The 20,000-nt window shown below is 35.7% G+C and overlaps 1 protein-coding gene across 2 annotated transcripts in view; it reads left to right on the forward strand.

The window, feature by feature from the left end:
- Positions 1-20,000, forward strand: part of LOC136851638 (uncharacterized) — a 1,500,098-nt gene that overhangs the window by 850,262 nt on the left and 629,836 nt on the right. The gene's annotated exons all lie outside the window — the stretch shown is intronic.

The raw sequence follows: 20,000 nt of genomic DNA on the forward strand, positions 1-20,000 counted from the left end.
CCTTTTAATTACTGACCTCACATACTAATTATCCACTTGATAATAATAATAATAATAATAATAATAATAATAATAATAATAATAATAATAATAATAATAATAATAATAATAATAATAATATTCAAGTTTATTCTTGACCTCTTCCAATCTTGAGTCCATGGTACATACATGTATCGTCATCCTCATTGCCTCCAACACCAAGTGATGCAAAGGGCCTCCATGAAATTCTCCTTGTCATGCTTTCCCTGTGCTTTGTCTTCCATTGTCAGACAATGATTCATGTCCAGATAGCAATACAAATCATACTTGGCTTAGGTATAATTTTACTTTCAGATGCAATTTGTCTATACTGTATTTGATTTCCAAATCTTATTCAGCCGAGAACATGCACAGGGTATCATTGTTCTTAAAGTTTTGAGTGATTTAACCTCATTTATCCTCTCTCAATATAGTCTTATTTCATCCTTTTGTGCATACTTTGACCTCATTTCTGCTCTTTTTCATTGATTCATTTTGAATCCCATCTCTCTATATGTATTATGTATTCTTTTAAACAAACTTTGTAAATTCTGTGGTATTTTGTTTATTACAACGGTATCATCTGCATATTCAAAGTCTTCGACTTTCTGTGATTATGCCAATCCAACCCTTCTTTTCAATGTTTTGACATTTTTCATTGTAAAATTTTTTAGGAGGGCAAACCAACAGGAATGGAATAACATTTCCAACCTTGTAGCACCCCACTATTTATTTATTGCAAATTCATATGACAAAACCTCATAATCATCAACTTTGCATCTTGTCAAGAATAATTTATTTTACACATTTAACAAGAATGCTATAGATATACAAGACCTCCCATAGCATTGGCCTATGAATGCTAGAAAATCCCTCCATGTAATCAACCAAAGCCATCAGAATGGGATTTTTGAATTCCATACATTGCTGCATAAGAAGTCTTAACACAAATATTTGATCTTCACAACTCTGCTCATCTCACTTGTGGTTTATAGGACCGCTGTTCTTTTTCATTATTCAATTGGAAAACCACTCGATGCTTATCTTCAAGAGTCTTTATTATATTAAAACTGAATATTCTGTCAACGTTTTTGTTGGGTGAAATTAATTTCATCAGTGATGAGATGGTGATGACAGACGATATCTGTTCCTTTGTATCTCCAAAAATTCCTGTCTTTTTTTTTTACCTCTAGATTAATGGTTAGGTTATCCACTAGGTTTCTACGACTGCCAGCTGGAGATAGCCATATGTATTTGTGAATATTCTTTTGCTGTAAAAGAGTACCTCTAATTATCAGCTTCACTGCAACACGAAAACTAAAAATTGCATCCCAATTTTTCATCTCTCCCGGGCCTTCTTTGCCCACACATCTCCATACCTTCAGTGCTCTAACCAACTTTCTCATCTCCAACAACAATTTTCATTTTTAAAACATCTATAACAGTCTGGAGTTCGATATGAAATTCATCTTTTATATCTTTGGTGAGTTCTTATGTAATTCTGTAATATTCGAATTACAGTGTTTGATTTATACGTTACCAGATGTACTCTATTGCTTACTGCATTCCAGTTAGTCGGTGTCTTTTCTGCATTGGGTGTTGAGACTGAACAATACCATCTGTTATTCCTGAGCAAATATACAAATTACCCCATAATATCTCTCTCTTCGCTTTCCTTTGCACTAGTATTCTCAAACAGCTACGATGTCTGTTCCTTTCTCTTTAGTTCATACTCTATTTGCTCTGTTATTTTAGTTTGATTCAGAGTTCATACGTTCCAATTTCCTATTGTCAGTTTATCTTTAGTAAAATGGGAGATTCTCAGCACTTCAACATGTCTGGAACTGGGAGGCATTTGGATACTATACCTATTTATTAGCGTAGCAGGAACGATTTAGGATTAATTAGCTAAAAGTTAGCCTTTACAAAGGGAAGTGTCAACACACAAGGCAACATGTGCTCGTACTCTGAGCTCCGTGCCCTAATCCAGGTATTATCAGCTGGGCCCGCTGGACCTGATGCTCACTGATGAGGAGGAACGCAACTCCTAGAAAGAGCATGCATGGTAGTTTTTTCATATATATATATATATATATATATATATATATATATATATATATATATATATATATACAGTATACATATTATATGTTTATATATATATATATATATATATATATATATATATATATATATATATATATATATATATATATATAGTTTATAAATGTTACAGTTTATATATGTTACAGTAAACTGTAACACCAGGGATTTCACGAAATCCCTGAGAATCAATTCACTTAGGGACATTTGATCCCTGAGGGGCTAGTACTAAACACGGCAAAACAGTGATTCATCTACACTGTTTTGCCATGTCTAGTACTATTCCCTGGGGGATCGAATGTCCCTAAGTGCATTTGATCACATTTGATACCCGAGGAGCTGATACTTAACACGACGAAACACATTTGATCCACTGCGAAACAGTGTAGATGAATACTGTTTTGCCATGTTTAGTACTAGCCCCTTGGGGATCAAATGTTCCTAAGTGAATTAGTGATTTCATGAATTCACTGAAAATTTCAGGAATTACATGAAATCCCTGGTTTCACAATCTTACTGTAACATATATATACAGAATATATATATATATATATATATATATATATATATATATATATATATATATATATATATATATATATATGTGTGTGTGTGTGTGTGTGTGTGTGTGTGTGTGTGTTTGTGTGTATGTATGTACTAGGTGTTTCAAAATTAGAGCCCCTCCCCCTCCACAGAACAAATGGAAAGTTATGAAGTTTTCTGCTATAGCCTATCTCCAAGTAGCCTACATTACTTTAAGTTTCTGTTAAGCTATTTTTCGTTTTACATTTCTTGTATTTTCAGACTGAGTGACAGAGTTAGATACAGCCATGGCTAACAACTCGGAGGAAATCAGATGGATTGACCGAATCTGGGCTATAACCTTCAGAGAGGCCAGGGATGCTGGGGCATCCTTCATTTCACGTTCCTGGATAGCTAAATACATTAAAAGAGATGGATCCTTTGTTAAAAGAAACTGGAACAAAAATCCATTTGACTGTCATCGCGAAAAGAGTGAGAATCTTGGAAGGCCTGAAGTCCTTTCTCAGGAGTTAAAAGATATCATAGCTGAAGCAGTTGGTAGACCAAGAAAGTCTTTACGTAAATTGGCGCTTGAACTAGGAACAAAAAGGGGAAAGAAGAGAAGCTATAGTGCTGTATATCGTGAGTTGAAAAATCTGGTATCAAGCCATTTCATGTTATCAGCAAGCCCAACATCACTCAGCAACAGAGAGAAGACTGTGCATGGTTTTGTGGTTCATTTCTTAAAGATTGGGATGAAGCTGACATTCTCCATGTTGCTGCATCAGATGAATTCTTCATTTACACAGTCAGGAAGCCAAATCATAAAAATGACATTATTTGGGCTGCAAAGTTGGATGATATCAGCGATGACGTGCGCTATCACCAAGTTGTGAAATTTCCTGAATGTTTGGGATTTTTTCTCTGTTTCACAGCCAAATGGTTAATGTGGGTCATCAAAGAAAAAAGACAGTCATGGAATGGCGAATACTTCAGAGAAACTGTGCTTACTGGTGGAGTATTTGCTTTCCTCAGTGATCCTGAAAATGTGTTATCTGTTGAAGAAGTCACATTTTTGCATGATAAGGCACCATGTTTCAAGGCTCTTCAGACACAGGAGCTGCTTCAAAACAGTGGTATCGATTTCTTCTCGTAAAGTGGATTTCCAGGTAGCTCCCCTAACCTTAATGTGTGTGAAAACATTGGTAGTATCTTACAGGATCGTGCTGAAGCACGCGCAGTGAACTATGATGGTATGCCAAGCCTCAACGGCCTGCAAAGAGAGGTGACCGAAGTGCTCAGGGAAATGGAGTTTGAGTCTCAGCTTTTTTGCGATTTGCTGAAATCATACCCCTCAAGATTGCAGGCTGTGGTACAGGCAGACGTAGGGCACACAAAATATTAAATACTCAGAGAGAAACTTAAATAAATACCTGTTCTGAATTACATTTGTTTTTGTCCATATCAATTTTAGTTTATGCTGTAGAGGGGGTGATCTAATTTGAAACACCCTTTATATATATATATATATATATATGGATTATATATATATATATATATATATATATATATATATATATATATATATATATATATATATATATATATATATATAATATCAGCGGAGAGCAACAGTCATGGGCGATATATTCATTACAAGGAGACAAAGGAGACCTCTTGTGGCAATTTCACAAAGCTTTATTGGCGCCGTTTCGGGCAGGGGCGTCATTTCAGATTTTTGTTGGGGGTGCAAAGACGGTTTGGCGAGCGAAGCGAGCGTAATCAGCTGCGGGATTTTTGATTTTGAGCTATTTTATGTGCTTTTTGAAGCCACATGAGCAAGGTGTTTCAGCAAAAATTATATACTCCCACTACTGTTTATCTATCTCATCATCAGTGGTAGCTAGTAGACAGACAAGGATCAGGATAGATAAATAGAGAGATAAACAGATAGACAGACAGACAGATAGATAGATAGATAGATAGATATAACTTAATGTGATGACACATTTGAATTTCGGTAGGAATAATGGAAAACCAGCTGCTGTTACTTCCTCGAGCTTGCGGGGGTGAGGGGGGGGGGACAAGATGACGCTGGGCGGGGAGGGAACTTGAGTCTTGGGGGGCAGTTGCCCACCCAGCCCTCACTAAATGACGCCCCTGGTTTCGGGGCCAAGCCCCATTATCACTGCTGTAAAAAGACGGATATATGTAAAATATAATAAAAAGACTCATCCTAAAACCATCAATATACATTTATAATAAAATCCACAAAACATAAAAATGCTAAGAACAGGCATCCAGTCGTCATCTCCATAATTCTCGAGTATTCAGGAACATGCAAAGAAATGCAAGTTTAATATTGATTTTAAACTTTTAAAATTCTTACAAGGGCGTCTTCCCCTCAACAGCTTGCTGTATGTATGAATCGCTTTTCATAAAAACAGTAGTACCCAAACTAAACAACCAAACTGCCGCTACCCCTCTTTACTTGGCGTAACCTTACTCAATCGGGACCTTTCGCTTCCTTTTCTAGTCACCCGGCTTCTTCCCTTTGCTTGAGATGGCAGTTTTCTTAGCATTTTTATGTTTTGTAGATTTTATTATAAATGTATATTGATGGTTTTAGGATGAGTCTTTTTATTGTTTTTTATATATATTCGTCTTTTTACAGGTGCGATAATGGGGCTTGGCCCTGAAACGTTGCCAATAAAGCTTTGTGAAATTGCCAAGAGACGTTTCCCTTGTCCCATTGTAATATATATATATATATATATATATATATATATATATATATATATATATATATATATATATATATATATATATATATATATATATATATATATATATATATATATATATATATATATATATATATATAAATATATGTATATGTATATATATATATATATATATATATATATATATATATATATGTATATATATATGTATATGTATATGTATATGTATATGTGTGTGTGTGTGTGTGTGTGTGTGTGTGTGTGTGTGTGTGTGTGTGTGTTTTGCAGTATTACTGATTTGCATATACAGGAATTAATTATTTGTATCGTTCTGTATTTCTAGTAACAGAAAAGAGAATATATAAAATCATTTTCTCTGAAAATATGAATTCTATATCATATTGCATTTACAATTGAGCTCACTCGCTCGTCACGCTTGTGGTAATAAAAAGTGGATATTGAAATCAAGTTTGGAACGCTTCGTTAACCTAGGCATTACTGTGAACGTTCTTCATACAAGAGAGTCGAATTTTATTTTTCGTTACAGGCATCATTGTGAATAGTCGTTATAGACAAGAGACGAATTTTACATTTCGTGACCGTAATTGCACTACGTATAAGTACTTTATGTACAACTGGAAATACATGGACATGTTCTTTTTATTCAAATATATTTTTTAAGTTATTATTATTATTATTATTATTATTATTATTATTATTATTATTGAGAATAAGGACCCTTTTCATTTGGAACGACAGGAGCCATTGACTTGAAATAAGCTTCCAAAGAATATGGCGTTCATTTGAAAGAAGTAACAGGAGGTAATAGGGAAGTGCAGAAAGAAGAGATCAGTTATTAGAAAGAAAAAATATTAACAGATTAATAAATAAATAAATAAATAAAAAGTAAGTAAATTATCGAAATACAAGAGTTGTTTTAGGGTAGTAATGCATTCCATCTTCCCTTGAACTTTTGAGGTTCCAGTTGCATGACATCTTAAGGAAGACTGTTCCACAGTCCAACGGTGTGTGGAATAAAGGACCTCTAGAACTGGGAAGTTCGACAGCGAGACACATTTTGCTGGATATTGGTGCTGCCAAGGTCTAGAGAATACAGGGTCTAGCCGCCTCTACCCATGCGCAGGTAGCGCTGGGATTTGCCATGGGCCAGTCAAGTGCGTGACGTCATCTCTGCCCGCTCGGGCTCTGATTACGCTTAACGATTCACTATTATTTGCGGTTTATTTCCGTTTTGCTGTTAAATATTTTGGGGTAATAAGTAATTTGCTGGTTTAAATTATATCAAATGAATAAATTCTATGTCAGCCAGCAACAGAAAAAGCTGTAAATCATTTACTTTTCTGTAATGTCCAAGGAGAAAACTGTATGTCAGCCAACAAATGAAATAATAGTTACAACCTAAAGGATAAATGAAGCACTTAGTAGGTATACCAAATATCAGGAATTGGAACTTAAGAAATATAAAATTTAAAAATGCAATAAAGAATAATAATAATAATAATAATAATAATAATAATAATAATAATAATAATAATAATAATAATAATAATAATACATACATACATACATACATACATACATACATACATACATACATACATACATACATACATACATACATACATACATACATACATACCTTTAAGATTAATTTTATTACAAAAGGGGATTCATCTATGTAATTTTATACAAAGAACTACATTAATTTACTCTTAAAATTGTATAAACAATAAGAAGGAGAAATGAAACTTATTACATACCTTTGCGATTAATATTTACAAAATGATAATCCTGAACGCCTTTCTATACAAACACGTTACATTAATGTATTGGTAAAAATCAGTAAATATGATAAATATCTATAACTAGAGTAAACATGCACAGTATATAACTTCTTAGTTTTTTCTGCTTTCTGTTTAATTTTGTAGTAGAAGTGATGGTCCTGTTGAGATTTCGCATCCTAAAAAACGTCCTACAACGAAGAAAATCTGAAATTATCTCATTAGGAAGCGAAACCAACTTTGCAATGTAGGAAGATAATCATCCCATAGCCCCTTTGCCTGGTTTTAAAGACTTGTCCCCGAGGTGACATTTGAAAAGTTTTTCCATCACTTTCAGTTTCCTTAGAAAATCCTTCGTCTCTGCTTATGGCATCAATCCAAGAACCATCACCAGCTGACACTTTTGATGCAAGAAAGTTGTACTGTGGAAACTTGTGAGGAATAAAGCCACCAAAATAAAGTAAACCTTCTTCCGTAACTTTTCCATTTCACTAATTTCCACAGCCGGACCATTTTCAATATTTTGTTTTGATGATTCGTATTTATCATCTGGCAAATAAAAGAGCATTGCAGAGGTTGTTAGTTCCTGCTGTAGAGAGTTACCATCTTTTTCTGAAAATGTAGCTTCATTATCAGGGATACGCGAAAATGAACTAGATGACATATTATCCCAAGTGCCATTTTCTTCTACATTGTGTTCTGACCCTTTCAGTAAACTGCCTTTTCCTATTGATGAGATCTTACACTACATTTGACGGCAACTGTTGATGGGTGCTGATAACATCCTCCCATTTGCCGCAAACAAGCAAACAAAAAAAAAAATGCTCTAGTCCATCTTGATTTAATCTGCGAGTCATTATGTATGAGATATTATATATCGACTTCACCATTTCAAACAACCTAGGCAAAGAAATGCAGGATATTATCCATCCCCATTGACAACGAAAACGTCCTTTGCTCCCAGACACTTTCACTGATGAAAATACCTCAGTTTCTTCATCTATTACTTTATTTTGAGATATTAAATCAAGCCCATGAGCAGTCCTGGAGGGTTGTCTGTCATGTGGAACTCGAGAATTAAATAAGTAAAAAATTTGTCAACTAGAGAAATGAATTTGCTTGTACCCTCCCAATCTTTATCCTCAAGCAATCCCTTTTTTCCAAGTATTCCAGAGATTTAGACAGGAGTTGGGCAGCTAGTTAACGTTCATGCGTTGTAGACCATGGAGATCTATATGCCTGATCAGAAGTTATGGGTTGCTTTTAAATCATTATCACTTCTTATTATTTCACGAATAGATTTATTACTGACACAATTTCCACTGGACAAAATAAATCTTATAAGCTTTATAAGATGTGGAGCATCAGCAAAAGTATGTATCATAAGATCTTGGCACACTGGATTTTGAAAACGTGATTTATCAACACTTTTGCATATTGTGTTCCACAGTCTTACATTTACGATGGCCACCACTGGAAATTCAGCTGACTCTAATCTCAGGATCAAGTCAAAGAGTGTGTCTCTACTCAGGTTAGTATCAAAATTATAGTACATGATTTTCTTCCATTCTCTCATCAAACCTCTTGCCATCACACACTGAACTCTACTTTTTTGGTTCATAATGAACATCAGCTCCCTTATCGCAAGTCCACTCTTTAGCAGTACTGTATTCATCGAATGCGAGGACACAAACATGGTCACGTTGTCTCATTGACTGAGCTTTATATTTTAAGAGACTAATTACTGACTGCAGCGCCCCTGGTTCTACGTTAACTTGGTTTAACCAGAGATTTAAGGTTGAAATAGATGGAAAAGGGAAGTGGCATTATTCTCTTAGATATTTATAAGTTTTTGGGCTTAAACTCCTCAAGGCGAGCGCTCTGCTAATATCCTCTTCTGCCCAGTATCTAAAAGGCATTCATTTTAAAATAAACTCTACTTGTGACACTAAAAAGTATTTCCTAAGATTACTTTTCTGCATTAATCAGCTTCTGTGACAATGCATTGTTCTCCTTCTCCAGGTTAACTAATTCGCACTGTAACTTTGCTAATTCACCTTCTAGCCTTACCTTGAATTTTCTCATATGTTGTCTTTCATTCTCCCATTTTTTTCTTTCTTCATCGAACTCAATTTTTTTTTTCTCTAACATTGTCTTAATATCACTCCTCTGCTTCGTCATACCTTCCAATTTTGATTGCAGTTGATTTGCTGTCTGCCTTGCTTCCTCCTCTTGTGAAAGATTTTCACTTGATGTCTCTGGTGTAGGACCAAGAATTTCTTTCACAAGTCTTTTCTGTCCTCGTTTAATAGCTCTTATTTCTCTTGAAACGGATGGAAAAGCATCTGAGGAGAGAAATACACTTCAATGAATTGGTTCCAGAAGTTGCGCCAGACAGTATACGCACATATACGTTTGTGCTGCATATCATTTTTGAATGATCATTTATGGTAATACGATGCATGTTTAATTTTTTGCACACACAAAACACACACACACACACACACACACACACACACATATATATATATATATATATATATATATATATATATATATATATATATATATGTATATATATATATATATACATATACAGATAGATAGATAGATAGATAGATAGATAGATAAATATAGATACAGATATATAAACAGCTACAGCTTATCTTGAATTGCTGGTGAGAACTTTGTTGGGATTTCTCCATTTTTAAGCTTCCTTCTCAGAGCTTTGGGAGCTGGTTGATCCAGTAACTTATACATCAGGTTTCTCTCATAAGCACTATCTTCGAAATGCAAACTGCACAGTATGGCTTTATCATAATCAACTGGATCCTGTGCTATTTTCGCCTTTGTCTAGACTTGAAAAACATCCATACACAGCATAAACTCTAGGCATCTTTATAGTCACTGAGGAAATCGGAACTAATATTTTTAAATTTATGATTTAAAATTGGAAAATAACACGGAAGTATTTCTTGTTGTTCTCCACACACTGCATGTGTTTGTAAACAAATGGTCAGCATGTTTACTCTTGCTGCTTAAGGCCATGCCAAAGGGATTTGGGGGCTGCCAAAGGCGGGAAGAGCTGACGTCACGACCTAAGCTGCGCGGAAAAGGTCTTATTATGGGTAGTGGATGGGTAGACCTTGTATTCTCTAGACCTCGGGTGCTGCTGATCAGCAAATCTGGTCACTCTCGGCAGAAGAGGATCATGGATCAATGGTAAATGTGAAAGATCTCTGTTGAAATACAGCATATGAAAAATTGACAAACAAGAGACCATCCGTCGGTGGTCCAAGTCATAACTGCTACTTTTAAGGAACCCTACCACCATGAACCCTCTATCTAAAGGAGATAAATCTCAGGCAGAAGCAGACATCCACACCGGAGAACAGTATTCTAGTAAATTAAGGACAAATGACCTAAAACAGGTTGCATTGATTTTATCACTTATAATTACATGAGGTCTTACGTACACTAACTAACGTACGTGTGGCATTTACAGACACTTTCATTAGATGTTCCTCAAAAGTAAGATGTGAGTCAAAAGTTACATCAAGAATAGTTAAAGCTCCAGACTCATTCAGTAGAGTCACATTCACTTGAAGTGGAGGATGGGGTGGGAAGTCAGTAAGAGATCTATTAATGAATAGTGTTTTCGTTTTACTGGAGTTCAGTCTTATACCCCACCGACTACACCATTCATTAATCTGCACCTTGTCACAATTGAGACTAAGGACAGCTTCATTTCTCATAAGTGGAGACTTTACTACACCCGCAAGTGTTGCATCATTGGCATACTGAACAATCTTAAGTTCCAGGCCAACAACCGTATCACTTATATACACTGAAAATAACAGCGTACCAAGAACACTATACCTTGCGGAACTCTTGACACATAGATCATGGTTCGCTAAAGATCCCATCAACAGCAACTCGTTGCTGCTTACCTCTCTATACACTTTTTGCCCTTTTAGCTCGAGTGACGGGCAGAAAAGTCTATCCTTCCGATTCACAGGAAATTTCTTGGGATGTGGTTGTTAGCAACCTGCCATTTTATAGTTAGGTCAACTGTTGGCTTGCAATCCTGGATCGAGCCACAGGCCCTGCTAATGAGACCTCAGTCCTTTGTTTCGATCCCAGGGAAATGTCTTTGTTCTGGTTTCATATGCGTTTCTTTCATTTGCAGTCAGCTAGGTACTCGGTGGTTATTCAACTATGGCAGTTTGCAGTAGAGGAGAAAGTCTTTCTGTCTGTTTCTGTTATTGTTCCTCTGTGTAGTTAATTAATTACGATACTATAGAAGGTTGCAGACAATGAAAGACGTGCTAAAATACTTAATGAAGAGGAGTTTACCAACCTTTGGGACCATATCATGTGAAGGTAAATAGTGAGTGATTTGCATATATATATATATATATATATATATATATATATATATATATATATATATATATATATGTATATATATATATTATATATATATATATATATATATATATATATATATATATATATATATAATCTATATATCTATATATATATATATAATCTATATATCTGTATATCTATATATACACACAAACACACACACACACACACACACACACACACACACATACACATATATATATATATATATATATATATATATATATATATATATATATATATATATATATATATATATATATATATATATATATATATATATATGTTTATATTTATATTTATATAACGGTTATGTATACAGTGTACCTTGACCCAGATTTATTGTTTACTATCTAGGTAGGCCACAATGTCAAGAAATGACGAACATAAAATTGTAGAATGTCATGCCATAGTGGAAGCTTACATTATCGTTTTGTCCTGACATTAGAATGTAGATGTATACAAATCGGTAAAATGTTTAATATTTTAAGTTGTGCATTCTGCTCAGTTCATCTGACTTGTATTCAGATGTTTTATCATCCTTTAGATATTCATGTATTTAATATAGATGAGAATTTATAATTGTCATTTGGAGGATTTTTATTTGAAGGCCTTAGATAACTGGATGGTCTTGAGCATAAGAAAAATTTGGTGGTAGAGGCTAACTCTAAAGAAAGCAGCAGATTCATCGGTTGAATGTGGCGGTGTTACAGAAATCGGGAGAAAGAGAAGCCTAGTTTGCAAGATTTAGCAATCAGCTAGTCTTCCCCTAATATTAATGTGACACTTTGGTGTTACCTGGCTGCCAAAGAGGATGAACAGCCGTCTCACCCTGCTGGAGAACAGTGAATTGTTATGGCCTTTCAAGTAATTGTTGTGCCTACTTAGAACGGAAAGAAAATGGAAATAGAGAATTGTGGACAGTACTGTACATTAGGCTAATATTTTGGGTTCAGCCCTGTCAGTAAGAAATGCTATAGTCGTAGTTCATGGACGAGAATGTAAGCTTCAGAATATCACGCCGTATTGAAATCCGGAAACTGGCTTTGTTTACTGATAAACAACGATAGATCACTTAATCAGTCATCAGTGTTGCATGACAAAATTTTTAGGGTGAAATGAGTGCAGGTATTTGTATAGTTTTTATTTTAAAGTATTATAAAAAATGAACCTAAATTGCTCGATGACTTACTGGATTAGGGTGAAATTTGGCTTGTATGTTGGTGTAGAGGAAAAATTGCAGATCAGTCAAGTCCCTTCGCCCCTAGCTGCAACCCCTTCCATTCCTTTTACTGTACCTCCGTTCATATTTTTGTTCTTCCGTCATAGTGTAACTGTGAGGTTTTTCTCCTGTTACACCTTTAAAACCCATTAATCTCAATTTCCCTTTAAGCGCTGAATGACCTCATAGGTCCCAGCACTTGGCCTTTGGCCTGAATTTGTTATTCCATTCCATTCCGATATGCACTGTACAGTATAATCGCTTATTTACTGGTTGGGATAAATGCTCATAAGATTTGCTTTTAACAAATTAAATTTCTCAATTGTTGGGACAGGAAATATTTTCCAGAATGTTGTTTTTATTGATATGTAGTATTGATTATATTACTTGTTTTTAGTAAGAACTAAGACAAATATTCTTGCTTAAACATGACACACAAAAGCAAGATGATGACTAACCAAATAGAAAAATATTCAGTCAAGTGCTATAGTTTCAATAACGTGCTTTCAAAGAGTTTTCTTTTACTGCTAAAAGAGCAAGTGAGTTCTAACTCCTTTCTCATCTTCGTTAACCCACGCAAGAATGTTTGGAGATCCTGTTTTGTTAAAGATATCTACTGTTGTTTTACTCACATCTGTCTTAATGTTCACTACCGAGAGAGACACTGAAATGCGGACTGTGTATGCCCTTTCCTGTCCCAGAACAGTTGTGCAAAAACATCTGCCACTGAAAGGTGATGTGAAATTGCTGCCTCAGAGCTGCATCTCAGAGTGGCAATTCCACAAGGTAAAACTGCAACCGTCTCTGAAATTAATGAAAGCTAGAAACACGGAACCACTAGTCAGAATTCCATTATGAATCGCATAATTTGATACGAGAATATGCCAGCCATTATCATAATAACTTTTGAAGAATGCGGAGATATGGAAATGCCAACGGAAATAACATTTTACTTTCTGGAGCTAGCAGCATTACCTTGTGCAGGTGCAATAATGTTTGAAACAATTTTGCCATTTTTAAAGTTGGTACATTTCTCTCTCTCTCTCTCTCTCTCTCTCTCTCTCTCTCTCTCTCTCTCTCTCTCTCACACACACACACACACACACACACACACACACACACGCACAAGCGAACACAATGGACATTGCAAGATAGTTTAATCATTTTCTTTCACGTACAATTATTTGTAATTTCTCATCTTCAGTTAGACTCCCATTTCGTTGTTTGGCCGTGTAAGTTATCTGGTTCTAATTTTTTATTATTATTATTATTATTATTATTATTATTATTATTATTATTATATATATATATATATATATATATATATATATATATATATATATATATATATACTGTATATGCATTTATGTATGTATATTATCAAATTGTTTCCTTATTACATGTAATTATATTTCATTTTCTTCATTGTTTATTGATGATTATATATATATATATATATATATATATATATATATATATATATATATATATATATATATATATATATATATACATACATACATATGTGTGTGTGTTTGTGTTTTTGTGTGTAGATGCACTTGAAAAGTAAATGTAAAGTTGTACTGCACAATAGAGGCAAGGTAGAATTTGATCAGTCACTTGTAAAAGACACCGACTCTTCTCTCATTGTTTATTGAAACAGTTAACTCTGAAGAACCATTGGGATCCATCAAAGCCGAACAGGATCTGCCTAACCCATCTCTTTAGTGTTTCCCGCCAGACTGGTCGTCGACCACGGTGTGTGTAATTTATGCACCGGCCATCAGAGGTCAGGGCAGGTCAGGCGCGAAATTCAAATCCGGCTTGTGGGCGGGGCAGGCTCCAACGGGGGTTTGAGAGAGTGGGAATTGGAGATTGGGGTGGGGGTGGGGTGGGGAGTGTTACTAGCCTTTTCTTCCTTGTAGCCTACTTGTGAGCTAATTTTCAATTTGCATTCTCATCTGTATGCAAGAACCATGTGGTGATAACCCCCCTTCAGGGTATGATGTATTTTGTGCTTTATCGTCAGTGATATCCTTTTGATGACGAAAGGCAAGAACGCCCGAGGGCGCTCAACGATTAGAATCGATTCCTCGCAATGGGTGAGTGAATGTGTGTGTGTGTGTGTGTGTGTGTGTGTGTGTGTGTCGCGCGCGCGCGCGCGTGTGGAAGAACTCCGCAAAAGTTGTTATGGGTGAAACCACAAAAGCTGGCGATCTTCATCGTGTGCTCGAGGAAGGAGGATGAGACTGGGGCATGTCATGCTTCGTAAAGACGGGGGAGGGTACGGCAGGGCATGTAGGCAGGAATAGATGGAGGTGAAGTGGGGTCTGTTGGAGGGAGGGCAAAGATTGGGGTACTCCCGGCTCCATTCTTCCCTTGCTTCATTTTTATTCTCGCTCTTGTTAGGTCTACCGAAGAGAGAGAGAGAGAGAGAGAGAGAGAGAGAGAGAGAGAGAGAGAGAGAGAGAGTAAACGAGCTTTACGTCGTAGCGTCCATAATGAAAGAACACACATCTTCGAAGATCATGAAGATATTGTATATACCGGTTGATCATGGCGTATAACTACATTAAACAAGACTTCTTAATATATTGCAACGTTTAAATATTATGAACGCTTATTGTGATATAAATAGGCAATTCTTGCAACTTTTTATTAACACTTAGAAGACGATAAAAAAATTACGTTTATTTTCAGTTTGTTTGGATACTACATAAATACACACACACATGAATGTATGTATGTAGGTATGTGTGTATGCGAACAGACGACACGCGCACACAGAGAATGAGAGAAGGGCGCAGAATGTCTGCGTCTTGTGTTCTCTCTCCTTGTCTTGTCTCCTCCCACAACACACAGTTTGTTTTTGTCTTCTTTTCTCTTATCCTGAGCATATCCCATTTCGTGCAGAGGTTACCTTAACGGGGTTACCTCTTATCCATTAATGATGCGAAGCGTCCTGAAGCGTAACCTTTCCACTTCTTGTTCACTGTTTTTATGTTCATATTTTTTTTTCTTTTCATATTTTTTGTTGGGTGTTCATCGTTTCGTACCGTCATCAAGAACTTTATTGTACACTTTCTTCGCCTTGTATATTCAAGAGGAGTACTTTTTTGCATAAACGGCGTACAAGTCGTGCAGAATTAACCCTCTTGAACTCGGCCTCCGAGGTGCCGGAGTAGAGACTCGAACATTTTCAGACCGCACGAAAAATGAGCCAATTGCCAAGTTGCCAGGTCATCCCGTAGACGACGGACCCTCGCTCGCAAAGATATCGTCAGATTTACTCCTTTTCTTCACTCTTTACTTCTTTTCCTTTTCTCCACCACCACTTTTATTTTCCCCAGTAATATGCTACGTTATGACCACCTCCGCTCCATTTAATGCTTGACAAGCTTCGTGATAGTTGTTATAGTAAACTATTTTGCTTTTCTTTGATTACTGGAAACTAGTTAATAAGAATGACGTGTCCTCAAAAATGCTTTAATTTTAATTCCCAGACCAGTCGCATAATGCTTGTTGTATGACGTAATACGAATAATACAAATTTTGATCTCGTAAATTGTGAATAGTACCTTGTAATTTTTGGGTCTTTAAATTGCGAGAATGTATTCAGGGGTCTCGATACGTGAAATGTGGGCGACAGCCCATGATTACCACCAGCTTCCCACCCTTAACTTCACTGCAGCTGGACAAGAATTTGACTGTTTTTATAAAGCAGTAGGCATGAGTCTTCATTGCTGTTACCTGTTAGTGGTATTAAACTCGATGTGCATATTTTCAAGTTTTTTTTTTTTCGTTCCAGTGGTTTATTAATCTCTGCACCTGGTTACTACTGCTCACAAGAAAGTTAGGTTTCATAAAAATTGTCATTTAACTGCAGATATGCTATTGGCTGATTATAGGTCAACGAACATCATCTTGGTCTCTATTTATATTAATGATTGCTATTTCATCAGAAGTTAAGTGATTTCATACACCCCCTTGTCATACAAGTAAAACAGGGGCAGACACAAAGAAGCGTATCTCTATATTGACCAAAAATAAATTCAGTACAACTGGCCATTTTGGGAAGTAACAGATACCTATCTTTTGTAAAGAAAAAAAAAAAAAAACACTTCTCAAGGCTCTAGCAGCCCATGAAGGTTAAGAACTGAGAAGCGAAGAGATTGTCGAGAGAGTGGAATGGTGAAAATCTGTGACTGAGATCACCAAACTCTCCCAAATACCAACAGGAAAGCGAAGCCCTGCTCGTGGTGCGTGACCTAGAAAGAGGCGTCGGCAGTTGTCCAACAGAGCCACATCCGGGAGAAGAATGTTTAGGGAAGACCCAGAATGAGAACTTTTTACTTCCCAGAGTCAGTTGAAAGGTGAAATCAGAGCCAGGTTATGATTAATGCGGAAGTCTACTGATTAGATTTTGAGCCAGTCAAAACGGAGAACGTCTGCATAGAGACGGGAATTATATCCCATACATAACTGAGACACTTCTCCATTAAGAAGCGTTACTCTACAGAGCGACAATTATAGCAAAGACTGGAATTTCTTTTCTTTCTCCCCCACGTGTGTGCTTTTGGGGGTTAGTAGGTTTGTTTGACAAGCAGTGGAATAAGTACTCTATATGAAAAAAAAGTGATCCGTTCTTATGCCTAAGTATAATGTATGGAATCTTAACAATACATACACACACAACACACACACACACACACACACACACACACACACACACACATATATATATATATATATATATATATATATATATATATATATATATATATATATATATATATATATACAGTATATAGTGTGTGTGTGTTTAAAAATGTCTATAGTCTTTTAAGACTGTTGTCGCCACCAAGTCACGGAATAACAGGCAAATGAATCATGACCTTATCTATCTGGAAGCTTGAAGAGAATGAGCCAACGCGTTTATTGGTGTTGATAGTACAGTAGAGCAATTTTTTATCTTTTGGCAATCGTCGTTTTCTTGGTCGTAATTTCGTAGCAGCTCAAGAAAACTGGATCTTCTGTGTAGGCACGATAATATCACTACAAAGATTAATTATTTTGATTTTGTTGCAAAATGTGATTTCTAAGATTAATTGCTAGTTATCATCTGTATTTATTCCTTAAATAGTTTCTTTTGACACGCCTGAGTTTCATAAAAGTGTCCACAATTGTTTATGATAAAACCCAATGTTTTAGAAATGATTACGTGTTACTTTGAGTACGACGTAAGTAAACTTAAAGAAGTTGCATGGCTTTTTATTTCTTTATCCTACAACAGACCATCATTTTTTTTCTCCTGTAGATTTCTGTTTCAAGATGAGCAACTCTTTCTTAGCTCTAAAATGGGCGGTAACTTTTTTTTTTTTTTTTTTTGTTAAATGTGCATCTAGCGAAATCTCACGGCTTCTGTAAGTCTTTCTGACTTGGTGATGATCAAATTTCGATTTTATTTCACCTCTTAAAAATGAAGTCTTACATGTATTCACAATACATGTTGTGGATATCATATTCATCATCAGTAATTTCTCAACTAGTAAATCGATTTTTTGTCCGTTGCAAACAGTAAATATTTGTACAATCATCTTCGTTGATTAACTTGCCTTCTAGTCTGCCTTGCAAGTAGGTAAGCAGAGAGAGAGAGAGAGAGAGAGAGAGAGAGAGAGAGAGAGAGAGAGAGAGAGAGAGGGGTGGCACCTGGTCTTGTGGAAGGGTCACAGCTTAGTAACTGATCACTGCAATTCGGTATCGAATACAACAAGGCGATTAGGTATTGATCATATTGTTTCCTCAACCGAATAATTTTTTCTCAATTTTAGGGTTTTTCGTATCGTGGTATCGTTGCAGATTTTATTATTTCATGTGAAAAGGTGTAATCATAGTTACTATTTTTCCCAAAGTTCATAGCAGAATTCTTCATGAATACGTAAACGTTCCGTGGTCTCGGCACATTCATTATTTATGTAGTTGCATGTGAACTCGGCAAAACATCAAACAGCACAGTAATCCATTAGGTCCTGTCATCATATGCACGAATTCTCGTAGCATTCATTGCATAGCAAAACCCTAATTAGCATTGTAACTTGGAGAATCGTCCAAGAAATCAAGTTCTTGAATGTTGTCTCATTATAGTTCTTCCATTGCAAGAGTTGAAGCTATGATTTGATCGATGTGTTAATGATCCTTATTGTTTTCTTAAGCTTTAAACTGTGTAATTGTGATTGATACGCATGTGATTACAAGTGGAAGCTGTGCCCTCGGCGTTCTCTCTCTCAGCTATGCATTTCTTTTACTTTACATGTACGAGTATATTACTGTGAGAAGCATCTCCTATGTAAATATTTACCTGTTCTGTAAATATTTAAAATTAAGCGTTGAGCAAATTGTGCAAATATTTTTGAATAGCAGCAAACTGCTGGAGTAGTTGCTTGGAATCTGAAATAAGAAACGCTCCGCAGGCTTCACGAAAGCTAGAATTAAGGGAGGCATTAAGGAAAGGTAGATTAATTATTCAAAATACGTGGTTTACGTGATATACACAAGAAATCGCGTGTATCTAAGAATACACACCCTTATTTTATTTCTCCTTAACAGCTATTTTGAATAAACTACAAGTTAATATTTGTCTACAAGCCAATTGAGTGTTAATTACTTCTAATGATGTGTGAGCTTTAATGTTAATGTCACTCTGTGATATTGATAATTTTATCAGAAGTCGTTACTGTGGCCTCTAAGTTGGCAAGGTTTCAGATGTCTTTGTGAATTGTCTGAACAGCATTTCCTTCACATATTAATAAGGACTCTAAAACAGAAGCTCAGAAGAGCATGAATTATTTGGAAAGCACGATGCCGTGACAAACATTGATTTGACGGTACGTTTTTATAAGGTACCGCCTTTTCAATGGCTACCTTGTTTTACAGGCTTGTATTCATTCCTCCTTTGTATTTTTCCTTGGCAATTTTTCTTTCAACGAATAGGCATACATGTATTCCATTCACATTTGACATGATTTCAGGCTTTTGACTGACTGACTGCCTTTCTCCTTATCAACTGCAACACGTGAATAAGCTGATTATTTTTGCATTGTGAGGAATGAAACCTTTTCATCATAACTGGTACGACCCACTCTTGACTAATGTCACGTT

Source organism: Macrobrachium rosenbergii, chromosome 23, assembly GCF_040412425.1.
Source record: "Macrobrachium rosenbergii isolate ZJJX-2024 chromosome 23, ASM4041242v1, whole genome shotgun sequence".
Lineage (NCBI taxonomy): Eukaryota > Metazoa > Arthropoda > Malacostraca > Decapoda > Palaemonidae > Macrobrachium > Macrobrachium rosenbergii.